This window comes from Aplidium turbinatum, chromosome 15, assembly GCF_918807975.1.
Source record: "Aplidium turbinatum chromosome 15, kaAplTurb1.1, whole genome shotgun sequence".
Taxonomy (NCBI): Eukaryota; Metazoa; Chordata; class Ascidiacea; order Aplousobranchia; family Polyclinidae; genus Aplidium; species Aplidium turbinatum.
Window position 1 is genome coordinate 17,376,893 of NC_137486.1, and position 11,877 is coordinate 17,388,769.

At 37.5% G+C, this 11,877-nt stretch overlaps 1 long non-coding RNA gene across 1 annotated transcript; it reads right to left on the reverse strand.

Annotated features, from left to right (window-relative positions):
• Window positions 1-2,033: 2,033 nt before the first annotated feature.
• Window positions 2,034-11,568, reverse strand: LOC145784176 (uncharacterized). The gene is made up of 3 exons (XR_014290988.1): window positions 11,454-11,568; window positions 2,741-2,917; window positions 2,034-2,271 (listed from the first exon to the last, which is right to left on the reverse strand). It is a non-coding gene; the product is annotated as an uncharacterized LOC145784176 (long non-coding RNA).
• Between the last annotated feature and the right edge of the window lie 309 nt (window positions 11,569-11,877).

The following is an 11,877-nucleotide window of genomic DNA, read 5'->3' on the forward strand; positions in this document are numbered from 1 at the left end:
ACGTATGTCATTAAAACTAACTGCACATTTCATGAATTGTTAATTAAGTTACTAAGCAACACGACCTTCAAAGACATCCAAGCATGCGCAATACAAAGCAATTTTCAGCAGTTTTTCAATTGACATTACATTATATCATTAGTTCATTACATGATGCTGCTTTCAATTATTTATGTGCGTAACAACAGGGAGATGGTCTTTTCAATAAGTGACACACACCTTCACCAATATAATCACACTGAAGGTACGATGATGCGTCAATACAACTGCCACAGATACACCTCCGTCCTCCAGTATCATTCCGTAGACTTCTTTTTATGTCAGACTTCGGAGCTTCAAACGCACTTTTTCCACTTAACTCGTAATTAAACAATTTCAAAAATCTCTTCGATTGTTGTATGGTTTTCCATGTTGTTTAAGTTGATTTGAATATGCGTGAATAGATTTTTAAATTTATTGTTGCCTATTAATTTTTTTTATGAAGGCTTATTTTAAAACAATAGGTTTGTTTGGCAAAAAACAGGAGCATCATCTGAATCCGCAAAGATTCACAAGAGCTGAAATACCGAATAGTCTCTTAGTGGCAGTCTGAACAAACTTCGACACAAAGGAGGGCGTACCCAGACAACAAAATCCGTCATTTTCACATTGATTCAACGTCTGCACATGTTGAATCAAATGACGGGCAGTAAAAATGACGGATTTTGTAATCTGGGTAAAGGATCAACCTTCAATCCCAGATGAAGAAGCTGATATTTAACAGTGTCGTATTGTTTTATAGACGTTCAATATTTTACATTACACTTACAGTATAACAAAACCATTGCCACGTTGAAATAGACTTTCACAAAGTTATTTGGCATATCAAGAGGACGGAAGCGTTGTCCACTACAACCATCTTTTCATTGTTTGCTGGAAGCTACTAGCTCGCGTAGTTAGTTGCATTTTACACGTCTCGTAATGTAAAGAGCAACCTTTTCTAGTTGAGTAGTGACTAGTATCAGCTGGATAGCCATTAACCAACCAAAAATTGACGAGTCAACGATGAAGGGATGTGAGTTTCAAAAATGAAGCACTCGCAATCGAACATAATGTGCTCCAACAACAAAAGCAACACTTCCCATGAAACCAATTGGTACAAATATTTCCAAGTACCGCTGCGTCTACATCCGGGTTATTCAGCCAAACACTTGAAGCTATCGACAAACAATCGACTGGCAATATCAACAGCAGATTCTTCGTGTCACGGCTGGGTACAAACAAGATTCTTGACAAAAGATTCAGAGAGTAATAAAGGTCAAAGTGCTCTGAGTACGCAACACAATTTAATTCACCTTAAAACTTGCATCATTGAAAAATTTCTGATGAATACGACGAAAGATAAATTATTATTATCAATCAAACAATTTAAATTACTTTGCACTATATATTTTATTGGCGGCGAGGACATCACCAAGATGAAGAAAAAACATTGAAAAAGGTCATTTCAACATGAAATACTGACACTGGCAACACATCAACGATATAGTCTCAACGATATATATGGTTTTTCATATTATGAAGGTGTTGACAAATGTCACTTGTACAACCATGGAGCGTACACTTGTAAACTTGGATGGCCATTCACTTTTTTCATGGTTAACCCTGCATGGTCGTGCAACAACCATGACCTGTTTTACCATTAAACTCCAAAAAAAAACGCTTCAAATTCAACTAAAATGAAAGGTGTGAGCAATAGTTTAACAATTTGGTTAAACACTGAGAACTGTAAGACAATAAAATTAAGCTCATATGAACGTTCGATTTTCAAATCAAAATCCACAAAAAGAAAAGTTAACTTGATACAGATAATACTATCCCAGGACGATAATGGTGAATACTACGCATATGTTTTACGGCGTTCAGAGCGCATTGGCCACAACAGCCGAGATAAGATGAACAGAAAACAATGAGGATCTTATGCTTCAACTGTATTCTTGTAAGGCAGGTTAACAGATACTACTGTGTAACTTTATACACAAATGAAAGTTTCAATACAAAAGATAGAAGACTCAACAAGCTACCACCCTATTGAGATGAAGCTTTATAAACACCTCCATCCTACCTTGTTAAAATAAACCAATGCGATTTTTGCTGAGATTCAACGTTCTATGCCTTCAAATAAACGTAAAGTTTCCCAATTGCTCTGAAGTGTCGCAAAATACAAAATGAAGTGGACTTCTTTTCATTTTGTTCACGGAAAAGGACAAAGTGCCATTTTAGATGCTTTATCTGAAAAGGTAATGTTATCGATTTTTATCAGTCGACAGTCCTTGGTTACAACACAGTTGCTCCGATTTCCCGCTGAAATTTAAACTTTAGTTGTACGTTGATTGGTTGGATAAAATAGCTAACCCCAATCATCGATTGAACTGAAAAAATATCGCAATAGAGATATTTAAAAGTGAGAATAAAAAAGTTCTTCCCAAGCTTAAGCCTGATTCTGTTTAAAAAAAATTCTTAAAAAAAACTGTTCAGCAGTGCTAGTCACACTACGTTTGTTTATAAGAATGATATTTCGAATACTCAAATGATTAGAAAATGCAAGAAAAAAAGTATAAATCTAAACATAGGTCAAGATTTTAAAATTTAAATAGCTTCCCCAATACTTTGTGTAATCAAGGCAGTTAAAAAATGAGTTGATCCTACGTCCTACCGGTTACGTTAAGAAGCTATATTTTTTATTGCAAATTAATCTCACCATAAAAAATGTCACAGTTCAGTAAAAATAAGGAGCGTCGTCTTTATGAATTCATTGTAAGGCATGGACACAGATTGAGATGTGGAAACGTATCCAGTGATGACAGCCAGAGACGTTAATTCCTGAGCTTTTAAGCAGTGAAATACATTACGCCACAAATCATCTCAACAGCATGCTCTAAAAAATCGCGGAAGTCATTCGCTAATCGTAGTTGCAATTAATACATTTAATAAATAAACTATTCCGTGCCTGTAGTGTGATGTACGATATGTACGATCGAAAACACCATAGAACCCAGACTACCAATCCTGAAGTACCGATTCTGGAAAAATTGAAAACTTTATTTGCAATCGTGCTTTCTACACTGATCGATTGAACTCAGAGGAATTCCAAGTCCAAATATCGAATTCTTTTCGGCGAGTACACGGTTTACCGCGGAGATTTCGAGGTGGATGCAATCTATGAATGCGCTCCCAACAGCAAACAATCGCATGCGCTTTGTGATCAAAAAGTCTACAACATTGCACCTTTTGTCCAGCTTGTCGAAGAGGAATAAAAATATCAATTTGATTAGAATATGTGATCACCTAGGCAACGGTGAAGCTTTCTGAAACCGTGCGGCACTTAAAACGGGCAAGGAAAATTGCAAAAACACAGCTTAAACAAGTCATGCCAATTTATTTTGTTTCAATAGCGCCACATATTGATTCATTGAATCTTTATCCTCGGACTGGGAAAGCTTCTATGAGAGTTTAATCCTGGCAGTTTCGCATACTTGTAGAGGCGATGAACCACTGACGCAGGCCCGGTGTAACGGTCCAAAAGTTACCGTGCTGCTGCAGCGTGGCAGTCTAGAAATGACGTCAGACCACAAATAAACAGAGCTGCCCGGCGCTTCTGAAAGCAATACAAAAACAAAAATTTTACAACTAAGTTTAATTGAGTAGTTACTCTCAAACTAATGCATACCTTTTTATTTAAGATTAATTAATGCCTAAAATAGTCAATGTAATTTTTTGAGCAGTAGAAAGTTCATTCATTTTCATAAAAAAAATATTTAATTATATTTGGCAACCCTGGTAACTCTTGGACTGCCGTTACACCGGTCACCGAGATTGATAGAGTGAACTTTTCAATTGTTGAAGTGTTGTTAGCGGAGAATTATTCCATTCATTAGATGATGCTGGATGGAGAGCAGTCCTTAACGTGGGTTGCTCAAGCGCACTGCGCACACCCCGGAGTCGAACCAGTGCCGCTTGATTTTGAGGCTTCTTCGTTCAAGAAGTCACGCGCGAACAAACTGAGGTATCGGGGCGGACTATATAAAAACAAACAAGCAGAGGAAATAAAAAGTAAAAGCAGTGCGTTGTATTGTGTTGCAAGGTACACAAAGTTAATGGCCACGTACAGCAAGTTAAAATGACGTCTTAAATGGTCAAACTACAGTAAAACCAATGCTATCGCAAATACTTTCTCTCAAGCATGTCCAACAACGTGGCAAACAACACCACTCCAAAAAAAACATTGATTCAACATCTACAAGCAAAAAACTGACTGAACAATCAACCAACTGTGTTAAAAAGTGATGAACTTTGAACGCTTGAGGAAAAAGATCAAAAACCAAGTCTTTTTTCTCAATTTGATTAAATGCCGCCCACTGGCGGAAATAGAATAAGTAACTCAATGGCTTACACACTTGGCCATAGTGATATTTTGGAATATTACAAATCGTACCAAACTAAAACAGCTTACAGAGTAGAGGCATGTCCCATTACCCAGATACTCTGGAAAAATATAAATATGCAGCTAATCATAATGCCAAGTGTTCTCAGTACCACACATACAAGATAAAGCTGTTGAAGGTTGCTCTGTATACGTCTGTGGTTGAATGGCAGTCCAATTCAACAATATAAGCAATCAAACTAAATCCATCAATAAACTACATTCGTAGCAAGGATGTTTTCTGAACATTTAACTACCAGCAGGTACATACTACATAGGCTCAACTTCGACACAAAAAGAAATACAAGTGCATCATACTTAACAATGGAATAGCCTTTGAAGCAAGAGATGCTGTGCTAAGCATATCTTATCAGTTATCAAAGTATGCTCCTCTAAAATTAGGGCCTCTTTTAAGGGGAAAGTGGGGGGAAATTGCCAGCTTCCAGTAAACTTTTTGCCCCTACATGTTATTGTTGTAGATTACAACTAACCATTCGTATTTTGCCTCGTGCCTAATCATTTCTATTGCTTCTCCTTGCGGTACTATGACGTAGGTAATTGCCCGTTTAAACAATCAAATACCTGCCACGACATTTTACTTGTGTTCAGTGTTCTAGAAGCGTAGCTTGCTTCATACAGCAGATTGTTTAGTAGTGAAGACATTTCAGTTGCATGTAATCTTTAGTTTGTAAGCTGTAGTGTATAATCTCTTTATTTAAGTTAATACCTGCTACCTTATTATGTTGATGTTAACCGCTATGTTTATGTTCAGCTATATCGTGTGTTTTGTTTATTAAACCTTAATTTGAGGATTTGTGATGAATGAGTATGGATTCATAACAATTTAATAAACAGACACAGAATGGATCTTAAAGACTTAAGACCAAAACTGTTTACTGCCGATCCTCACAGTAGCGAAGCCAGGAAGCTTTGGTCGCACTGGTATAGGTCATTTACCTATTATATTCAGAAGTACGAAGGTATTTCGGATGCAGATAAACTCGGTCTTCTTGTCAATCATCTTGATAGTGCAGCTTATGAGGTCATTTCAGAAGCTGGCACATATGAAGCTGCAATTACTCAACTTCAAAGTGCATATGACAAAGCTCCTCATCGAATTTATGCGCGTTATTTGCTTAAATCTTGCAAGCAAGAGGTCAACCAGACACTTGATGAATATTATCAAAAGCTCAAGCGCTTGAGTACTGACTGCAATTTCGAAGCTGTGTCCGCCGTTCAGCACAGAGAGGAATCTATTCTCGATGCCTTTATCGGCGGATTGACATCACAAGAAATTAAGCAACGTTTATTGGAAGAACCAAACCTTGTTTTACAAGCTGCTTTCGAGAAAGCTCGGTCGTTGGAAGATGCTCAAAAAAACGCTGGACGAATAGTTGCAGAACCCTCAGCACTGCATTCGCATCAAGTTGCTGTTATATCCGAACCTAAAGATGATCTTGAAAGAAAGCAAGATACTGTTGCAGCTACCGTTTCAGTAAGATGTCCATATTGTGGAAATAAACGGCATTCTCGACAATTTTGCCCAGCTAAGGAAGTTGAGTGCTATCGTTGTGCTAAGAAAGGACATTTCTCCAAAATGTGTCGATCACCTAAACCTTCTATGAATAAAAGTCATTGTTCTTCAACCTCTTTGATGCACATAACCCCTCAAAAGACTTCAAAACCTATTGATACGAAAGTTATCATTCCTGTCACGATTAACGGTATTTCGGCCAATGCTTTAATGGACACAGGATCGTCGTTATCGCACATAAGCAAGTTGTTTAGTCAACAATTGCAACTAAACCTTAAAGAGACTGATCAGCGGATTGGTTTAGCAGTAAAAGGATGCAGCTCTAAAGGTGTAGGCATATGTAAAGTTGACGTGAACCTTGGTGGTCAACTATACCAAAAAGTGGATGTAATGGTGCTGGAAAATTTGCTAACTGATGTCATACTCGGTCAAGACTTTATGGAACAGCATAAAAGAGTCAGCATTTACTTCGGAGGTTCGAAGCCCACGTTACACCTCGGATTGTTGCAAGCTGTAAAGACGTCAACTCCTGTCAATCTATTCCAGCATCTAACGGAGGATTTCCATCCAGTGGCAACCAAAGAACGGCGTTATTCAATGCAAGATAAAGAGTTCATAGGATCAGAAGTAAAACGACTGCTGAAGGAAGGACTCATCGAGCCAAGTAATTCTCCATGGCGTGCGCAGCCTCTTGTGGTTACCCAAGATAACCATAAAAAGCGAATGGTCATTGACTATAGCCAGACTATAAATAAATTCACTAGAATTGATGCTTATCCGCTGCCACGGATGCAGGACGTGGTGCAAAATGTTGCAAAGTTTAATGTGTATTCGACAATCGATATGACAAGTGCATACCATCAAGTAGAACTACCCAAATGCGACAGGATATTTACTGCGTTTCAAGCTGACGGTTCACTTTGGCAGTGGAAAAGAATACCATTTGGGCTGACAAATGCAGTGCCATGTTTCCAGCGAATTGTGGACGATATTATCAAGTCTAATGATTGCAAAGGTACGTTCGCTTATCTTGATGATATTACAATCGGTGGTAAAACGCAGCAAGAACATGATGAAAATTTGTCGAAGTTTTTGCAAGTAGCTAAAGAGTGTAATTTGACATTTAATGAGTCGAAATGTGAATATTCGACTGACTGCATACAGTTGTTAGGTTATCAAATTTCTAAAGGTTGTTTAAAACCAGATCCTGACCGAGTGAAAACTCTTTTAGAGCTCCCTTCTCCAACAAATAACAAAGAGCAGCAGCGTGTTATCGGACTTTTCGCATATTATGCCAAATGGGTGTCTCATTATTCTGACAAAATTAAACCGTTAATAGAAAACAGCGACTTTCCTTTAAATGGTGATAGTTTAAAAGCGTTTGAAGAGCTTAAATCAGAATTGGCCACTGTGACACTTGGAGTAATCGATGAAGAAGCCATGTTTGTAGTCGAAACTGATGCTTCAGATGTTGCCTTGTCAGCAACCTTAAATCAACGAGATAGACCAGTTGCATTTTTTTCCCGATCGTTGACAAAAACCGAAAAGCATCACTCTTCGATAGAAAAAGAGGCCGCTGCTATTGTTGAAGCAGTGCGGAAATGGAGCCATTTGCTGGCCGCGCGGCGTTTCAAACTTGTAACTGATCAGCGATCAATCGCGTTTATGTATGATTGCAAAAGTCATAGTAAGTTGAAAAACAGTAAAATTTTGAGATGGCGTGTTGAACTTTCACAATATCAGTATGACATAGTTTATCGACCAGGAAAACTTAACGTGGCACCTGATACCTTATCAAGAGCGTATTGTGCAAGTTTGTCTAGCAATTATTTGTACGAGATTCATGCGAGTCTTTGCCACCCTGGGGTAACAAGAATGCACCATTATATCAAAACAAAGAATCTACCTTATTCGCTCGGCGAGATACGTAAAATGATCTCAGATTGTAATGTTTGTGCTGAAATTAAACCTCGTTTCCACAAGCCGATTCAAACTCCGCTAATAAAAGCTACTCAAGCTATGGAACGCCTAAATATTGATTTCAAAGGCCCATTGCCTTCAGCCACAAGAAACAAATATATATTAACTGTAATCGACGAGTATTCGAGGTTTCCATTTGCGTTTCCTTGTGCAAATATGAATGCCGGAACTGTTATTTCATGTTTATCGCAATTGTTTTCTTTGTTCGGCCTTTGCTCATATATTCATTCTGACAGAGGGCCTGCATTTATGTCAAACGAATTTATATCATTTGCGCACAGCAAAGGAATAGCTCTCAGCAAAACTTCAATATACAACCCTCGATGTAATGGTCAATGTGAAAAATATAATAATATTATTTGGACCGCAGTGCAACTTGCATTAAGAACACGCAATTTGCCCATTTCAAAATGGGAAAGTGTTTTGCCTGACGTATTACATTCCGTACGTTCACTGCTCTGTACTGCGATCAATGTATCTCCCCACGAACGCTTTATGAAGTTTAGTCGGCGTTCCAAGTTGGGATCATCAAGTCCCACTTGGCTCAGTACTCCTGGTCCTGTTCTATTGAAGCGCCACGTTCGCACGAGCAAATATGAACCTGCTGTAGATGAAGTAGAATTAATTCATGCTACTCCAACGTATGCTTTTGTGAGATTACCGAATGGTCGCCAGACTACTGTATCATTGCGTGATGTTGCTCCTGTGGGAGAAAGAAATGCTTTCGAAAATAGCGCAACTGATTCTGACACTTCTGTTTTCATTAATGATCAATCGTACAATGATGAAACCGTTGCAAGCGATTCACCCGTTGATAAAATGCATCACAGCAACGTGAAAGGTGCTGAACCAAACACCGAAGTTGATCATCATTCTGAAGTCAATGAAGAGCCTAACACAAGAGAAGATCCAATGCTGAGGCGTTCTTCCCGCATAAGGCGCCCTCCTGATCGCTTGATGTATGAATGATACAAATACCCATTTGAACTCGATTTCTTGGCAGGGGAGAATGTTGTAGATTACAACTAACCATTCGTATTTTGCCTCGTGCCTAATCATTTCTATTGCTTCTCCTTGCGGTACTATGACGTAGGTAATTGCCCGTTTAAACAATCAAATACCTGCCACGACATTTTACTTGTGTTCAGTGTTCTAGAAGCGTAGCTTGCTTCATACAGCAGATTGTTTAGTAGTGAAGACATTTCAGTTGCATGTAATCTTTAGTTTGTAAGCTGTAGTGTATAATCTCTTTATTTAAGTTAATACCTGCTACCTTATTATGTTGATGTTAACCGCTATGTTTATGTTCAGCTATATCGTGTGTTTTGTTTATTAAACCTTAATTTGAGGATTTGTGATGAATGAGTATGGATTCATAACAGTTATACTAACTTTTTTCATGTCAAGTTAAGCAATCAGTACCAGTCACTGTAATTTTTACAAAAAGATTAGTAGTGTACTCTACATTGTACTAAACATTTCACTCTCTGTTACAGCATTATTTGAAAGGGTTTTATTGTTGCTTTAGGCTGAAAGTACACTTAGAATGCAAAATTTTTAGGTGTTTTTCAAAATTTTCTGGGAGAAGCCCCCCTCTGTGTGTTTTCCTTTGTCAACTCGTTGCTGGGTTTACAGACAAGTGTAACAGTGTTTATTTGTAATCCCCCAAAATTTTTGCTGGTTGCACACCTGCACACATCAATACACTGGCAATGTATTGCATGGGCCTGCAAGCAAAACTCAATAGTTTCATCGCAGATTTCCATTTATTATGGAAAAAATAACATGTTTGCCACACCAGAAAAGTCAGCAACCAGTTAAGGGGACCAGTGGGTCAAGCTCCCAAGCAGCTACAACAATCACTATTCATATTACTCCTACAGTGGAAATCTGTTAAAAGAGGCCCTCCCTGAAGTCGACCAGTCATTTCAGTTTTGCAAAACATCATAGTTCAGGCAGAACAGCAGACATTTTCTCTCAATCTTGACATTTAGTTTATAAATGCCAATTGTAACAACACACAATGCAATTACAGACACCGTACAACACAGCTGAAAGCGGCATAAGATTACAAATTTATTGATTCATCTGCTTCCAAGTTGGTATGTCATCAAACACCTTGACAGAAAACAGTGAAGCTCTTGAGTGATGTCGAACTGATACCCTTTCAAGCACCAGGCAAGCACTCTCACCACTTAACCATACTTCTAGTTGCATAGCTTGTCAAGTTGTCATTGATGTTTCTGTTTGTTCAGTCTAAATCATTTTTTCACAATACATTCTGAGAGTATAACTTCATCCTAGTTCAAGGCATACACTAGACATCACCTAAAAGTTGCTTTAATTATATTATATTGATTGAGAGTTCACACCATGAGTCATACAATACGTAGGAGTCATCAAGAATGGAAAAGGCATAGGCCTAGTCTTTAAGCCCTTCCACAAGCAAATAAAGAAATTCCGTAGTTTATATAAAAAGATCAGACGGTTGCACACTACTTCCTTGTCTCAACATTACTTATTCCTCTCCAGGTTATGTGAACAAACACTAAGCAACACTTTTTTTTATATTGAGTATGATAAACCTTTCAAAACCAACGACTTCAATATGTTAAACCAAAAATAGTTTTAGTGGTTTTAAATATGGTTTTAGTTGTAGTTATTTCTTGCTACACTTGGCTGTTAAAAAAACAACAAATTTATTATATTCAGATGCTTTGAAGCCTTCCAACAAAACTATCGACAATTGAACATCTTGTAAGACGTAAATAACTTTAACAAGATACTTATATTTTAGGGAAAATGATATGTTTTCATTAATAAGTTTTTAATAGACAAATGCAATTTGTTGTTGCAATTTATTATTAGACCTGCATTTAGGAAAACAACATTCAATTTTATTTTTCACTGCTGTCAGAGTGAACATGTAAAGAACAATAAGTAAACACATGAATTTGGCACAAAAAGAAAATGACAAAAGAAAAAGGCTTAAAATATGCATCGATACAATAGAGTTTAGACTTTGGAAAACACTATCTTAAAAAGGCACAGCCACCAAACCTAGAAAACAGAGAAAAAATAAAGTTTTATTTGTTGCTTGTAAAAATAGGCCTACAATTAACACTTGCAAAGGCGATTTAAATTACACAACACACAAAAGTAATTCATAAAGTGAGAAGTTTTTCAAACCTTTTACTTTGAGAGTCTCGTATTCAAAAACTTAATTGTGATTGCACAAACACATGTTTTGCAAATAAATGGGCCGATTCCGACAAATATATACTGTACAAAGTAGTTACGGTAAACTCGACAAAGTTTTTCACTTTTTGCAGGCTTACAGCCTATATTATATCTGTTGTAATGTCAAATCACAACCATGTCTTCTTTCAGAAACCCAACCTGTACTGTAGCCTATCTTTAAACTATCATAGCCATATCTCATACACATGTTACCAATGATAATTTTTGTAACCTCACCCAACAGCAGCAGTTAACATTTCTCAGCAACATCTGGTTCCTTCCTCTCCTCAAGCGTTTGACGCAACGAAATCCAAATATTTCAGTTGTGAAATTTTTCAGCCGCAGTTTTGTAGTCAATTCCTATCCACTGTCCAGCCTTTAATGCCATCAGTCTAAATTCTTGTTGATCTGACCCTTATTAGTATTTCTGTTTTTAAAAACAGTTTTGTTTACTTTGAGTGTGCTCAATGCAGAAATCGAAAATTTAAAAGGGTTTAGTGTTTCGCAAGAGAATTTTTCGAAAGTTCCATTTCATCTGGGACGATTTGTTTACATCAGCAGGCCCGGTGCTAGGAACCGCGGGGCCCAATTAGAAATGTGATGACGGGGCCCCTACTCTTCATAGCAAAATTTATGGGTGTTTATATATCATAAAATACAT